Source organism: Seriola dumerili, unplaced genomic scaffold (genome assembly GCF_002260705.1).
Source record: "Seriola dumerili isolate Sdu_G_001 unplaced genomic scaffold, Sdu_1.0 BDQW01000533.1, whole genome shotgun sequence".
NCBI classification, from domain to species: Eukaryota; Metazoa; Chordata; class Actinopteri; order Carangiformes; family Carangidae; genus Seriola; species Seriola dumerili.
In genome coordinates, this window is record NW_019174788.1 from 806,556 (window position 1) to 821,926 (window position 15,371).

Consider the following 15,371-nt stretch of genomic DNA (forward strand, 5'->3'; position numbering starts at 1 on the left):
ATACCCAGCTTTTCCACTGTATTTTATGATACTGTCAACTGAATATCTTTGGTCCTGGACTGTTGGTCAGACAAAACAAGGCATTTTATAGACCACACAATCAATAAGAAAAATAACTGGCAATAACCGATGTAATTAAAACTGAATAGCAACAAAACCTCCAATGAATAGAGTGAAAATCTGTAGTTCACACACGGAAAACAGGAGCAACATTGTCATTAGCAGTGACGGACAACCCTTAGTGAGCATTTAAATAAGGTCGACAACTTAATAATCGCAGGCTTTATTGCAAAATAACAATCATAATATGGAGGCAGGTTTATTAAAAGTTGCCATACTTGTTTTCCAAAATGTATGAGAGGATGTTTACAGCTGACATGGTGCCTCTTATTTAATACTCACCTATAACTGATTGCTTAACCTGACCTTGCTCAGTTGGAGTGACAGCAATTTAAATTTTTCAACGAATATGCAAATGCTCCATGAACAATAACAATATCATAATTCATTTCATGGTAACCATATTCTCACAGTGAATATATTCCACATACAGCCTGTGCTACGGTTTCCAGTTTGAAAGTTGTCTGAAGTCTGAGCGGAAATCATTATCCTACTTCAGACAAGTGAGTATTTCCACTGTGTTTTTCAGCTGAATGATCAGACATGATGCACAGCCTGTTCTATAGGCAATCCACAAGGTGCACGCATGTTATGTGTTCTTTCAACAACAAAGTGTCGGCTGATTGTCAGTACTCCACACAGATCTGCTTTAGCGGGATGCCATGTCCATGTCAGGGATCAAAGCAAACAGTGAAGACAATTTATGCTGTGCAGCGTGTGTGACCATCGCTCAGAGGGCGAGGGTGGAGGAAGTGATGTGAGAAAACAAGTTGTTGCAGTGGTCGGGGGATGTTGGCAGGAAGACGGTGCTGTTGTTAGGATGTTTCTCCGGCTCCTTCAAGTCATGTTCAAATCAGAATTGTTCACATCATGTATTGTCGGTGTGATTTGCAAAGGTTTGTTTGATGAGGATGGACCCGAATAGAAAAAATGGGTACACTTTACAGATTGTCCAACACAAAGAAAGATTTGATAAGACAGCGTGACTTTGAAATTTGCTCTTGTGGAGATCCTCTAATAATGTCACATACAAGGATGATGTGTGTCACAAAAAAACCTTGCAAGTAAGGCTCTTGAATTACTGTTTAGGGAAAATGAATTTTCCTCAATAATAGGCAACTTCATTGACCTTTAGGACAAAAATTTGATAAGTGATGCCATATTAAAATGATATGAATTATGTACTGCAAGAGGGTGTATGAAGTGGAGATAAATCCATGGGATGCTAGAAGACTATAAACAATATAGAGCAGAATCTCAGTTTCAAGGACAAATAATAATCTGATATTTTTGGTGAATTTAATAGAGAAAACAAATAAAAAATCTTAAGCATTTTCTACAGTATTGCCTCAGGACTTTATCAGCGTGTGTGTGTAATGAAACACATACTTAATGGGTTTGTTTAAAATGGCCTAATGGTGTTCTTGGTCTGTGTCCAAAGATACTCAGAAAGGCAATGCAGGAATAATTTCGACATTTAACTTTGGGCCGTATATTTTTGTCAAGGGCACTGATCTCATTAGAATTATTCCCTTATGCCACTGACTGACGTTCCTTTTTGTGCTTTGGCTTTGTGACTCACACGTGTTTCTTTGATTTCGATTTCACCGCAACCGGTGGTGCGAGGGAACTTGGCACTATGAACAAAGATCAGTGATGAGACTCGTTGCACCTGTCAGAGTTGACCAGATCAGGTAATGAGGAAAGTCCCCCAGGATGTTAACGAAGCCATTAAGCGCTCATGTGTGAAACTGCTAGAAAGCCGGCGTGTTAAATCGTAGCAGCCAAATTAAAATTCACTGCACATGGCACTGAAATGTAAATATCCTGCCTTTGCAAGGATGAGCTGGCCTCCTTCTCCGTGCTCTAATCGGCTTTGAAAAGACGGTGCAAAGTGCTTAGGAATAATGCTTGTGCTATGTGATAAAACAGGCAGCTTTTATTATAAACCTACAATAGTCAAGCCATGTTTGAAAAAGAACTAAAATATAAGCTCTGCGCATTCTGTTCTCCACACTGAGAATAAATCGCTCTCATTCAGGGCACAATGTGCATGCAACAGTTTTCTCACACAATGTCTCTTGTCATATCATTTTTGTTTTGTTTTACTGACGTGTCTGGGAGGTGTAGATTGATACGTTTATTCAACAAGAAGGTTTTGAAATGGAGATCATAAAAAGAAAAATCTGTCTGATTCAAATATAGACCTATTTTGCCTTTACTGTTCCATGAAACCACATGACCAGCCATGGAGTGTTTACAAAAGAGGTTTCATGTAGGCTGTCAGTCAAATCAAATGCAGACAAACATGTTGATTTACATAGTCATGAGGGAATGTGCTTTGAAGTATTAAGTCAGTTTTTTTTCATTATTTTCAGTATTGGCTTTTAATATCGTGAATTTTACATAAATATGTTAAAATGAGAAAAGTCTACCTGTAGTAACTTCAATTTAGATTCTATAAATGTCCATTTTCGTTTCGAAGGTATCAGTTAATGTCCCTCAGTCGACTAGTCCTTCACATTCATTGCTCTGTGCTCTCTGCTAATCCTCACGAGTACGTGGCCCTCTATACACACACACACACCTCGTGAGGAATAATCTCCCTCCTCATACCGTCGGCAAAGTTGGAGAACGTGGATAGAAATGAGCGCCCGGGGCTTCAATTCAGATGTGTGGAGATTGGTCTTGTTCCAGAGGATGTGAACGTTCTCGCAGACACCGTGAAGTTAATTTCCAATTGAGCGCTGCCTGTCCCAGAAACTAGCCAGAGGTGTCCCGAATGGTCTGACCTGCACCTCCCCCTCATTTGTCTACATTAACTTTGCATGTGTGGTCCGTCCAATAATAAGTGGGGCAGATTTATATTTAGCCTCATACTGCAATGACTTTGAAAAACAGGGAAACTCTTGTCTTCAGACCTCTTTCAACCTCTCAGCTCGAGGGCCTTACTCCTCTCTATAACGTGTATTTGAGCTTTTAAGTTTGATATTAATCAAGTTTATTACAAATGTCTTTGTCATTAATCGGGTTACAATCAAGCTGCATGTTTTCTTTTTTTCTGTCATGAAATTAAAAATGCAATAAAGCCTGTTTGAGATATTTACTGCCTTTAACAAAAGTAATGCAAGAGATCATAAAAAAGATACTTATGCCTCTGGCAAAAGACACTCATTTCTATGAGTGGGAGACAGTAATAGCACTGTCAAAGAGTTTTATACGTAGCTGGACTCAAACTCTTGTTCTAATTATGTTTAGCATTAAAGCAACTAAGTGCTTGTCAAAACTGCACAGTAATAAGGTGGCCTAAATTAAACAATGCCTCTCCATTTTAATATGGACTTCGAAGCAGCTTGAAGCAATAAACACAGGCCTTGATATTAATTGCACCTTTCGTTGCACAATCGATGTCAATTACACTGCGTGATTTTGTGACCCAGAGTATTTGTCCAGCCTTCCGTTTTTAGAGACCATACATCCAACTGTGGCGCTTTTAACCCTCAGGTTGAGTCAATTGGTCGGCAGCAGGTTTCTGATAGTGAAATTAAAAGGTTCCTCTAAAGTACTACTGATGAAAACGAAGCCCTCAAGCTCCCCGAAGTGACTGGACACAAAGAATATCACCATAAAACTCTACGGTGAAGCCTTGAGGTGGAAGGCTATTAACACTCAGCTTCACTGACACTCATCACTTTATATTGATTCGCAATAAAATGAAAGTTGACAGACATAAAAGTAAAAGTTGTGCTTCACATATTTTATTTGTGTATTTATTTATTTTGTCCCAATATGAATAAGCACTGACTTTCACCACCGGCTTTTCTTGTATCACCGGACTGGAACAGCCTACTAAGAAAAAAGAAGACATTGAACTTGCTGAAGGCTTTATAAGCATTGTGGCAATAAAAAGTAAGAATGTTTTGGTTGGGACAGAGTGTTACAAACACCCCTGCATTGAGAGATGAAAAAAAGGGGTGAGGAGGGGATGGGGGTTGTGGTTCCGCAAGTACTAGTGAAGGCGACGAGATACGACCCATCGTTACTTTGAGGGATTATCTCATACCGAAACACAGAACACGGCTTGCGCTTTGCTATGTGTCGTCACACTGTGCTGTGGAAAAAGAGGACAACTGTTCGCTGGGCAACAGTTCGCGCCAACACAGTGGTTTCACTGAAACAAAAGGAAGGTGCTGTGTTTTCCCACACAGTGCTGTTGTGTGTATGAACACGGCCTTACTCTGCCGCAGTAGCAGCAGCTGAGACGCTCAGAGAAGCCATTCTGTTTTGCTTGCCTGGCAGACAGAGGCCACTTGCCTGAACACTTGCGTAGATCTCTGCTTTAAAGTGCTCAGACTGGGGGAAACCAGGACAGAGCTGTGTGTTTATGGGTGACAACCTGTATTTTCATACACATCTTAAACAAACCATACTCAGCTGTCCTTGGCTGCACACTGTCTACGTGACTGCACTTTGTTAAGACTTGAATGTATGCAGGTTAGGGACTGAAAGCATCATATAACACTTTTCTTTAGGACTATAGTGGGAAGCCTCCAGTCATTTGTTTGTATTGAAACCGAGTTACCTGCAGAAATAGCTTACTTATGCTTGTTTCCTACTGCAATTAGTGTTATCAAATATAATCTGTCGCTTTTATTTCATGCTGTTATATCGTTTGATCACTGTTGTTGTGCACGACTGGCATTTTTACTTTCATAGCTGATGGGAAAACACACAATGTGACATCAGTTCAGTTGTAAAAAGAAGTGCAGGGGTACTTGAAAGTTTCACATTCAGTGTTGAATTGTTATTAAAAAAGTGAAGTGTGGGGCGTCGCGTAGCGCAGTGGGTTACGCAGGCGCCCAATATATAGAGGCCACAGCCCTCGCTGCAGCTGGCCCCCGGTTCGACTCCCGCCCCGGACGGCCCTTTCCTGCGTGTCATTCCCCCTCTCTCTGCCTCCCCATTTCCTGTCTCTCTACTGTCCTGTCCATTAAAGGCACAAAAAAGCCCCCCCAAAAAAAAAAAAAAAAAAAAAAAGTGAAGTGTGACAAGCTGTTCAAGTCTTTTTCACACTTGCATGAATACACCTGACATTATCGGTACGTCAAAGACAGCGGGAGAGGGTATACATGGCCAACGGCTATGAGGCTTCACAGCTGGTGTGTGTGAGACAGTATCAAAATCATGTTGCAGTGAGGTTAAAGACATCATTTTAATCAGTTAATTAGCGTAATAAGATTTTAATTTAAGAAAGTAATTGAGTACATATATATATATTTATGCTGTAAAAAGGCCAAGAAATATATAATAACCAGACTATGGGTAGCATTGTGCTTCCCTTTGACAAAACAAAACAGACACAGCAGAGTGTGTACTGTATTTTTAAACCAGAGAAAAGGGGGCAGCCATAGCCGGCTGGTGAGTAAGCTTGTTTGGGGTCATGGTCAGATTGCTTATTGACAAATGTTGCCAAGGATACAATATTTAACTGTATCCTGTAGTTATTTTTTATTTAAGTCCGCTTCCTAAACGAAATACACACAGGTGCACCTTCCTAAGCTGTTGTCTACGCACAGTGCGGCGCTTTTTTTTCCTGCTGCTGGCCACCTTCGTGTCCCACTGTGACAAAGCGCCAAGGCTGCAGGTCTGCATATTTTCTGCCACCATACGTGGACAAAGGAAGGTGGCAGCGGGCGAGGAGATAGATGGGGTAGGGATGGTGATGGACACAGGTAGCTTGGCACAGCTCAGAGCCCCCACTCGCCTGGCGTTAGTTACCATTGTCTCGCTCCCCCGTTTTTCCTGGCACAGCCTCTGATTGAACTGGCGGTGAGGTGAGGATTTGGCATGGGGTGGGTTTTACCTCCGCGATAACAATAGGCCACAGACAGGGGAGGTGGCTGCTTGTATCGTGCATTGTGGAACGGGATTGTCTAATGCAGGTTCACTGTGCATTGTGCGGTGTTTCTGGAGGAGGGATTTGTGGCTTGTAAAAGGGCATCTGAGTCCCACTGCTCCGTTTGGCTAATCAATTCGGTGTCCTCACTGGGCTGTCCAACAATTGTCCTCATACAGAATGAGGCCGTTTCTCTTGACTAAAGGATCTAATTGACACAGCCAAGTTTTTATAGCATACAGGGAGAAAGATACACCCATTACTTCTAATTTAGGAAACAAAAAAGGGTATTTTCATTGAAAACACACCCCGACACCTCTAATCATGACCAGGGTGCCCTGTACGGTGCAGAGCACAGGCTCCCGCCCTGACAGATTATCCGGTGTGAATGTTTGGGAATGATAATGAGATCAAAACACCTCACTAAGCTGGGAAGAGAGGGTGGAGACTGGAGAGGGAGTGGGAGAAAGGGAAAGCGAGCAAGAGCGAGCAGGGGGGAAGAGGGTGAGCGATAGCTGCGATAAATTGCAGACGCAGAACCACTTGAGCATAAAATTAGATTTTACAAATGTGTTGTTACCTGACAGTCCTCTGACAGAGGAGATATCACAACATTATAGGGCTGCATGAGTGCTACTAATCGTATCAAATAAATAAGAATGCCTCTCAGCTGTGATGGAGCGCGATGGAGATTCAATGTGGACAGTGGGTTGGGAGAAATAACATAATTAAAACAGCCTTTCTCATTATGCACTCAAACATTAGAAGCCCAAATTCAATTTATATGATAATATATTATGCTGTATGAAAGCTGTGCACATTACGACACATTTGTCTAAAGACTGTGACACTTAAAACATTGTCACTGACTGCTGATGTCACATTTTGATGAAAAGCTTTTTGAATTGAAGAATAATTGTTTTGGGTGATATTTCCATCCTTGATGTGCATTTCATTTGTTATTCACTGTCACACAACTGGACACTCCGGCTGCTATCAATTACCAATATGAGATTGTTTAACAATAACAATCATTTAGCTTTGGATTCTTTCATAGAGAGAAACTAGAGACGTGTGGATCACACCAGTCAACATGTTGACGTTCAGACCCATGAGTAGTTATTACATTATTACTCAGTGCTCATGGGTTGAACCACACCCATCTCCGTATTCTGCCTTCATTTAGATCTCAACTACACACCTGTAAAGTTTTGTTACTGTATCTTGAATGAGTGTGACACTACGGTGGTGACAATATCTGTCCACAGACGTAAACACCTGCCAAGTGCTCACAAACACCTCTGTGGTAGTTCCCGCTACAGCAGAGGTCTCCAGGACCACATTTTGCCATGATGACACACACTCACACACACACACACACACACACACACACACACACACACACACACACGAGGTGAAAACAATACCAGCTCTCTTATCACGGCTGGTAAGCAGTTAGATGATAGAAATCAGTTCTAGAAATAAAAAGAAAACACACATTTACTAACATACTTACATAAGAAGAAAGAATACAATAACAAACAGTCATTGTACAGGATGGACTGCTGAGAAAGTGAGCATATAAGGAGACAGTTTTTACTATGTTACTGGTGGTTACAATAGTAAGGTAAATACATCATTAAGACATGAATGAAGACTAAATGAATCAGTCTGAATGACGAATGGAGGCTCTAAGTCAGTTTAGCAGAGACTGTGTGTGAGACAAGTCACTGAGGCAAGCTTTATCTATAGTATTCTGCAAGAAGGAAATGGCGTGCGTGTGTGTGTGTGAACCTGCTGCAAATGTGCACTCTGAGTAAATATATAGAGCGTTATATTCCCCACAGCGATAAATCTACGTGGGAAATATTTCACCTGATGTTTATTGCTTGATATTTCAAATAGATAATGATGGTGATATCTGTTACAGTGCAGTGGCCTAAACACTAGTAATGCCATTAATAATCTGTTGTTAGACAGCTTTATTTCTATTGTGTAACAGTTGGCTGCATTTGCATTTGTAAGTTTAGTTTTTCACAGATGAGTCATGTCAACTTTCTCAAATCTATACCAGATGCCACTTTTGCACACTGGGGGAGGACTAAAGCCCACTTGATACAATTGCATATATTTGCCATATATTAAGCTAAAACAGACTGTTGAGTCATTCAACTGGCAGTTATAGTAAAGTGGTTGTAATAATATTTGTATGTTTTTGCCATTATCAAGCTGTGCTGTCAACTTTTAACAAGCAAAGCTTAAGTTGAGACAACTGTTAAACGTGTTTGTACTCAAATCTTCATAATACAGTGAGCGGGACACAACAGGATCTGATGTAGAATAAATCACATAGGTGATGTAATTTTAAGTGTGTGGCTCTGAAAAAAGAAGTTAAGAGTGCTCGTAGACGCTGAAACTGCTGTTGGTGATCAATTCCATGTCAAGGTTATGAATAAGAACCTTAAACCATAAGCCATCTCCTTACTGCCATCATGGTTCAAGTTGTTAGTATGATGGGTTATTTATCAGTGCTAATTTGATAGGCTAATATTCCTATTTTGGTTTGATCAGACAATTTAACTAAATTAAATGAGACTTTTTTCAAATAATTAATCACTATGTTATTATCAGGTTACACATTTATTAAATCCAAATGCAAAAATAGATAAGAATAAATAGTCAGTTTAGGTTGTTTAACAGCTTGATGAATAATGGCAATTGATGTTTAGATACATTATTATTTAATTTAGTATCCAAAACATGGACCAGTATTGTTGGAATTGGTACCATGTTCCCACTACATAGTGACACTTGAATGTGTCAGTATTAAAGCTTAATTTCTATGCTAGAAAACAAATTCCTATGTAATAAAACATGTCATGTAAACATGTTACCCTTATTATGTTTAAACATAATTGTGTTTAAAAGAGATTAAATGGGCATTAATGTAAGTTTAGTATAATGTAACTATATTGAAGAATGAAGAGTGCGCATTAGCTGCATTAAACTTAACCTCGAGGCCTTATTCTTCTAGTTATGTTAATTTACATGTATTATCAGTGTAGACAGAAACTTACAACAGCAGATGCCACCCATACTGTAACATGGCCCATTTAATCCTTTAAGCTATACCATTCTGTAGCTTATGTGCTGTATGTAATGTAATCATCCACATTACCAAAACACAATAAGTATGCTTTGTAAAATAATTTTGTCCAGCCTCATCACTTTACAAGAATACACTGTGTGGTGCTAATGTCTGTTTAATCATATGTCTGTGAACATAATTATAGCCCTGGTAAGAATAATGCTGAAAACATTATAAGTAGTTATAAGTGAGATCTTTTAGGCATTTAAATTTGCCAAAAAAACAACATATTGTATGTTTATCTGTTAGTATGATATGTTTTCATTGTTTTATCTGGCATTATTAAAATTCATTTATCAGACAGTCAATAATCACGTGTGGCATTTTTCAGGTAACGTGCAGAGACATTAGCATGTCAGCACATAGCTGTCATTTATCACAGATTTACTTTAAACACATTACAATATATTACACTACATAACCTGAGTAGTAGCAACATGATTCTATATTGGTTTGAGTTTTATTTGTTTATCGTATATGTTATAAGAGTCTTATTTCTCAATGCCTCCTTCATGTTTATTTGCCTACTATATCCAGATTTAGATTACCAGAGTAATTAATTATTCCTGATATGTGTTTACAGAGGGATTGGAGCATTAGGAGAAATACATGGGAATATCACGAACAGGTTGACTGATCCACTGCAGGGTTAACACATAGAGAAACACATTCGCACTAACACCTACAGGCAATTTAGAGTCTTAGATTCACCTGACCTGCATGTGTTCGGACTGCGGGGAGGAAACCAGAGCAGTGGGGTGAAACCCAAGTGTACATGGGGAGAGGGACCACGGCTAAAGATCAAACCTAGAACCTTCTTGCTGTGAGGTGACTTTGCTACCTAATGAGCCAACATGCGGCCAGACACCATTAATTAACCAGCACCCTTAATTTCCTGCCATGATGCTTATCATTGATTAAATGTAGCAGATTCCTAGTCTGCTTTACGTGATAGAAAATGCACCATTGGCTAACTTAACCGCTGGTCTCAGTACTGTAAAACTGCTGCAGTCCCGAAGTGTTGTGTTGTTACCCATAATTATGAAGGAACATATTCTTCCCGAAATTGGCTGCATTTCCGAATGTTCATGGTGGTTTGCGTGTGTGCTTTGTGCTGGTCATTGTTTGCTGCCATCATTGTGAAACTGAGTGCTGTTGCACGTCCAGGGAGACAGGAAGCTTTTCACAGGGAGATTGGGAATCCCACCAGTGAAAAGAAAGTACAAAAGAGCAACACTCAGAAATGCAGTGGGCGAGCACACATGTATCCGAGAGCATAATGAGCTAGTTTCATTGTTTAGGATTCGGTACTGGTTTGGCTGGCAGCAAGGAGTTTGATTTAACAAGCTCAAGGTATAATACAATGGAGGGCAATAAAAATAAAATAGTTACGTACCTATCTGTCTATACATAGGGATTATTGTTGTACTTATAAACAAGTTGTTAATTTGAACTAAAACGGGCCCCAATTGAATCAGTGAATCAGTGATCTTGCTAAAACCCCACAAAATATTTGGGTTCCCCAGGTTTGGAAGGACAAGTGAGGTAATGTAATCATGTTCAGTGTTGTTGTGAAGCTGTTTGGAAGTGCATGTAAGGTCAGATTTCTTGCTTGGCAGAAAATAACAAAAAAGGTCAGTGATCTTGCCTCTCCTCCACACAAATTCCATGTTGCACAAGGGCTAGGGTATCATAGTTTGTACCTCAGTAGTAAAAAAAAAAAAAAAAAAAAAAAAAAAAAAAAAATCAAAAATGACCTTGCTTTGCTTTTAAATCATTGGCACTGCATTTATTTTGAACACATATAGTTGGAAATAATAAAAAGAGAAAGAAAACAAAACAGAGAGTCAGGTGTTTGAACTAGGAAGTGATATTTCCTCAGCTGAAAGTCTAAATTCTCCGATTCCTTGAAAGAATGGATGCTAATCTTTGAGTTTGGCTTTTGCGTGATTACTGTTAGGATAGGGATAAACACATTCTCATAAACGTCCATGTTTACATTGCATTACTTCTCCTCCTTCTCTTGGATGTAAGCCCAAACAACTGGATGACAATCATAGACGGAAGAAACAACATATCAGATTGGTCCTTGAATGACTCCTTCTTACCATACAACAGCTTTTAGGTCAGGTTTGTCACTTCCTGTATTCAGTTCAGATGATGAAATAATCCAGACAATGAAAGAAAAATGCAATGTGTTTCTTAACTCGTCATAAAGTAGAAGAACAGAAACATCAAATTTATCAGAACCTGAACAATGTATATCTTCAACATAAAGTGGTAAAAGTCATTGAACTAAAAGACAAAAATAGCAAAAACAACCCCTGGCATCATTCTATTTTAATGTTGCTTTGTTTTGGCAGATTGTCATCCTGTCACTCAGATCACAGACTTTGAAGTCTCGAGTCTGTAAATGCAGTAGATGTTAAAAATATGTATTTTCTGCGGTATCCAGATGATTCCACTCCAACCAACTAAGCTGGCTCGCAGGCAGTCTGCCACTACATAACAGCAGAGAGTGGGTTTATGCTCGTGCGTTTGCCCACGTTGTTTGCGGGGACAGAACATGTGGGGCTTTCATGCTACGACATGAATTCTTTTTTTTTTTTTTTTTGCAAGGGCATGTTCAGCTGAAATGTGAAACTTGACTTGGCACAGCATGTATCTGTTCGTTCCTCTAGGCCCTGCAGACCCCTCCGCACCCACAGCTTCTGTTTAAGAATTAAATTCCGCTTGATTTTCATTCACACCACAGATTACCGGTGGCTTTCATTTGCATGCAGGCCAAATATTTTATTGATGTATAATTAAATAGCTGAAATAATAACATTTTGTGCACTTGTAATCAGCACTATGGTCACATTTGTTAGTTGAACTGTTTTTAAATCTTTCTGGAGGTTTGCTTTTGTTCCAACATCGGTGATATATGCTGTACACTGTATTCTATGAGCTATTATCTGGTGGTGGCCAGGTTGCTTTGTTCAGCTAGACTTGCAAATCTTGGAAGCCTAACACAGATGTTATAAAAAAAAAAAAAAAACATTATAACAGTGCTGGGCATGTTTTGTCAGTTACACAACTCTGCCTCAAGCTTGTTGTTTTAGTTAACATTACTGGAGGGGTAAAACCAGTAGAGATTTATAATTTGGATGAAGTGACACTGACTAACAAGTGGAGTAACTAAGGGTAGTCGGACAGTTTTATTTGCAGTAAAGTGCAGAATTCTGCACAATAACAGATTTTTACTCTATACAGTATCAGTGCTAGTCGTCACTCCTCTTTCTGTTACCATGTCTCTAAGCTTGGAGGGTCTAGTTTAATGTATTCTTTGCAGTTTAAGAGAAGTCCTCTCTTCACATACATCCGTCTGTGGTCCTCAAAGGACAAATTATGGAAACAGCTGCAATTAGTGGCTGATTTTTATATTGTGTTAGGACCTCGGAGACTAATTAAAGGCCTCTGTGTATTTGTCTCCATAGACATGCTAATCTGAAGCCTTTTGACAGAGATTCACAAGATCAAGTCTGAAATTCATGCATCTCAATCTGCACGCGCACCCACTGCAATAGCGGACATTGAGTGGAGTTGTTTAAATGGGAACATGTTCCATAATATTCTGTTGTCTAGATCATTAGAGTAAATTCTTCACAATGTTACAAATAACTGTTTATCCCTTATATGATGGAGTTGTGGGAGCTCTTGTACATTAAGCCTTGTTTTGGTGCTAATGACAGAATTCTAAAAAGGGCAAAGGAAATTATCTGCAGGATTTTCCTTCCAAGGAGCAGGTTTCCCCATGTTTATTAAATTTGTTAAAGTGCTTCTGAGCAATGCACATTTTATCCTCTTAACAGTCAAATTACTATATACTCCAGCAATTACTTAATGTACTCTAATGAGATTTCCCCATGAAATGGAAGGATTCATTTATTTTAATGTGACGCATTCCACCGGGCGGTTTATGCATCACGTCCCCTCGCAATCCGGGAAGGCTTTGAGTCATAAATAGTAAGATGAGCTTTGCTTCCAGACTTGCCACTCTGCCCACAGCAACAGAGGTATATGATTCTGCGATCCACACACTGGGGGGCTGCTTAGGGACGTCAGTGGGTCGCAGGTGCTATTTCCAAACTCAGCTCACTACAACCAGGTATTCTCGAGGATTAGTGAAATAATACCAGGCTGGCAGACTGTTTGTGGGCTAGGCAATGGGAGTGCAGACTCCAATGCACAAATAACACACCAAAACACTAAAATGAAATAAAATAAAACAAATTGCTTTGTGTTCTTTAATCCCATGAGGCCACATTGAATTAAAGCCTTTGTAATTGATTTTTTCTGTACCTTTTAACAGTGTTAGAGGTAAATTTCGAGAAAGAAGTACTTTAATCCTCCCAATGAAGGTAACAAATATCAATATTCCAGGGAAATGTACTTAAAGCTCATATCCTACAACAAAATAAAGCAACTAACCATTTAACCATTAGTCAATTAATCAATTAGTCGATCAACAAAAAATCATCAACAGTTCTGATCAATGAATTGTCAACTATCAGACAATAAATGCCAAATATCGTCAATATCGTCCAGCTTTTCTGCTGCTTTTTTTCCCTCTTAGTTATGTCATTGTAAATTGGATATCTTAAGGTTTTGGACTCTTGGTGGGACTAAGCGGATGACATCACCTTGGACAATGCAAAACTGATCAATAGATATATAGATGATGAAAACAACTGTTCGCTGCAGTCTGAAGAGCAGGTGATTTATGAAAACGTGTTCAGTGTAAAGACAGGGATGGCTGGAACTTGACCAATAAATGTACTTAATCAAACCAACCAGGCAAATAGTTTTAATACAGAAAAATTTGAAAATACATTATAGAATATATAAATAATGGCTTTAAATGATAAGTCACTTTCAAACGCTCTGAAAAACAAACCAATAATAACCGTAAAGTGGAGTCTGTTTAGAGATTGGATAGAGATTTGAAATGTTTATGAATGTCTAAAGGAGAGATCTGACTCAAAATCAATTTTAACATGCATTTACAAGCAGCAAAAGTCACTTTACACTTACTTCTACTATGGTGATTTAGTGTGTCAGAGATGTGTGATCTCGGCGCAGAAAAAGCAGGTTTTAAAAGGATGTCTCTGCAGCTCAAATGATGGCCATAAAAGTTACACTTCAGTACAGACATTTGTAACTTTTGATGACAGTGAACAGAGTTTTTTTGGAAGTGACAGAAGATGGCAGAGACGTTTTGCTTTGTTATTGAAATGGATAAAATGATGAGAGTGGAGGTGGAGGAGCCATAAGTTGATGTTCCCACAGGCGTCTTTTTAAGAGGCTGTCTAAACTGTCTTCTTAAAGGCTGCAGCCGAGCCACAGAGGAACTTTGTAGTCTTACACTTGACAGTGCTTGTAATGTTTGTTACTTTACCAATTACACACAAATTGCGAAACTATTTTAATGTGAGATGCTGAGGACATGACAGTGAAATATTTCCGAAAGAAAATGCTTTGACTTTCAGATATTATGTTAGAATGAAACAAAAATATATATTTTTATTTTGTTTGTTAATTGTTTGACTGCTTGAACCTAGCACTCTGCAATCTACATAATTAACACAAATCACATTTTAAATAGTTCAGTGTGAGTTTCTTTTTTTTCACATTTAATCACATTTAATGAGCCTCTCCATCAATTCAGTATCACACTATGAATTTGGTGAGAGGGATTCCAGGAGTTAGAAAGAAAAAAAAATCTAATTCAAAGCAACAAAGGCCGAGATATCTTGACTTTTTTTCCCCCTAGTATGGAATAAGCTCCAAAAATATGGATCCTACATTTAGCGTAATGCAACAAATAGCATATTCTTATTTGTTTTGCATCCTGAATGATAAATACCTACATCTTTCAAACTCTATGCCTTCTATTTCTAAGTCAGGCTTTCTCTTAGAAAATTTTTAGAGTCGAAGGCCAGGCTGAGATAACCCTGATGACATCACTATGACATCATCAGGGTTGTCTTCTCAGGCTTTTGAAAGCCCCCCTTCAGAGCTCCAGCTTATATAGCTGTTCAGATTTAGCAGTTCTCTTCATGAAAAATTAACTGCTCTATATGTATAAAATCAGTCATTTACATGACCTAAACTCAGATAAACTAGTTTTTGACTGTTAAAACTTTATCATATTTGTCCTGTGGG

At 38.9% G+C, this 15,371-nt stretch overlaps 1 protein-coding gene across 1 annotated transcript in view; it reads left to right on the forward strand.

Annotated features, from left to right (window-relative positions):
* The window catches only part of grik3 (glutamate ionotropic receptor kainate type subunit 3), a 92,218-nt gene that overhangs the window by 34,231 nt on the left and 42,616 nt on the right, over positions 1-15,371 (forward strand). The window lies entirely within an intron of this gene.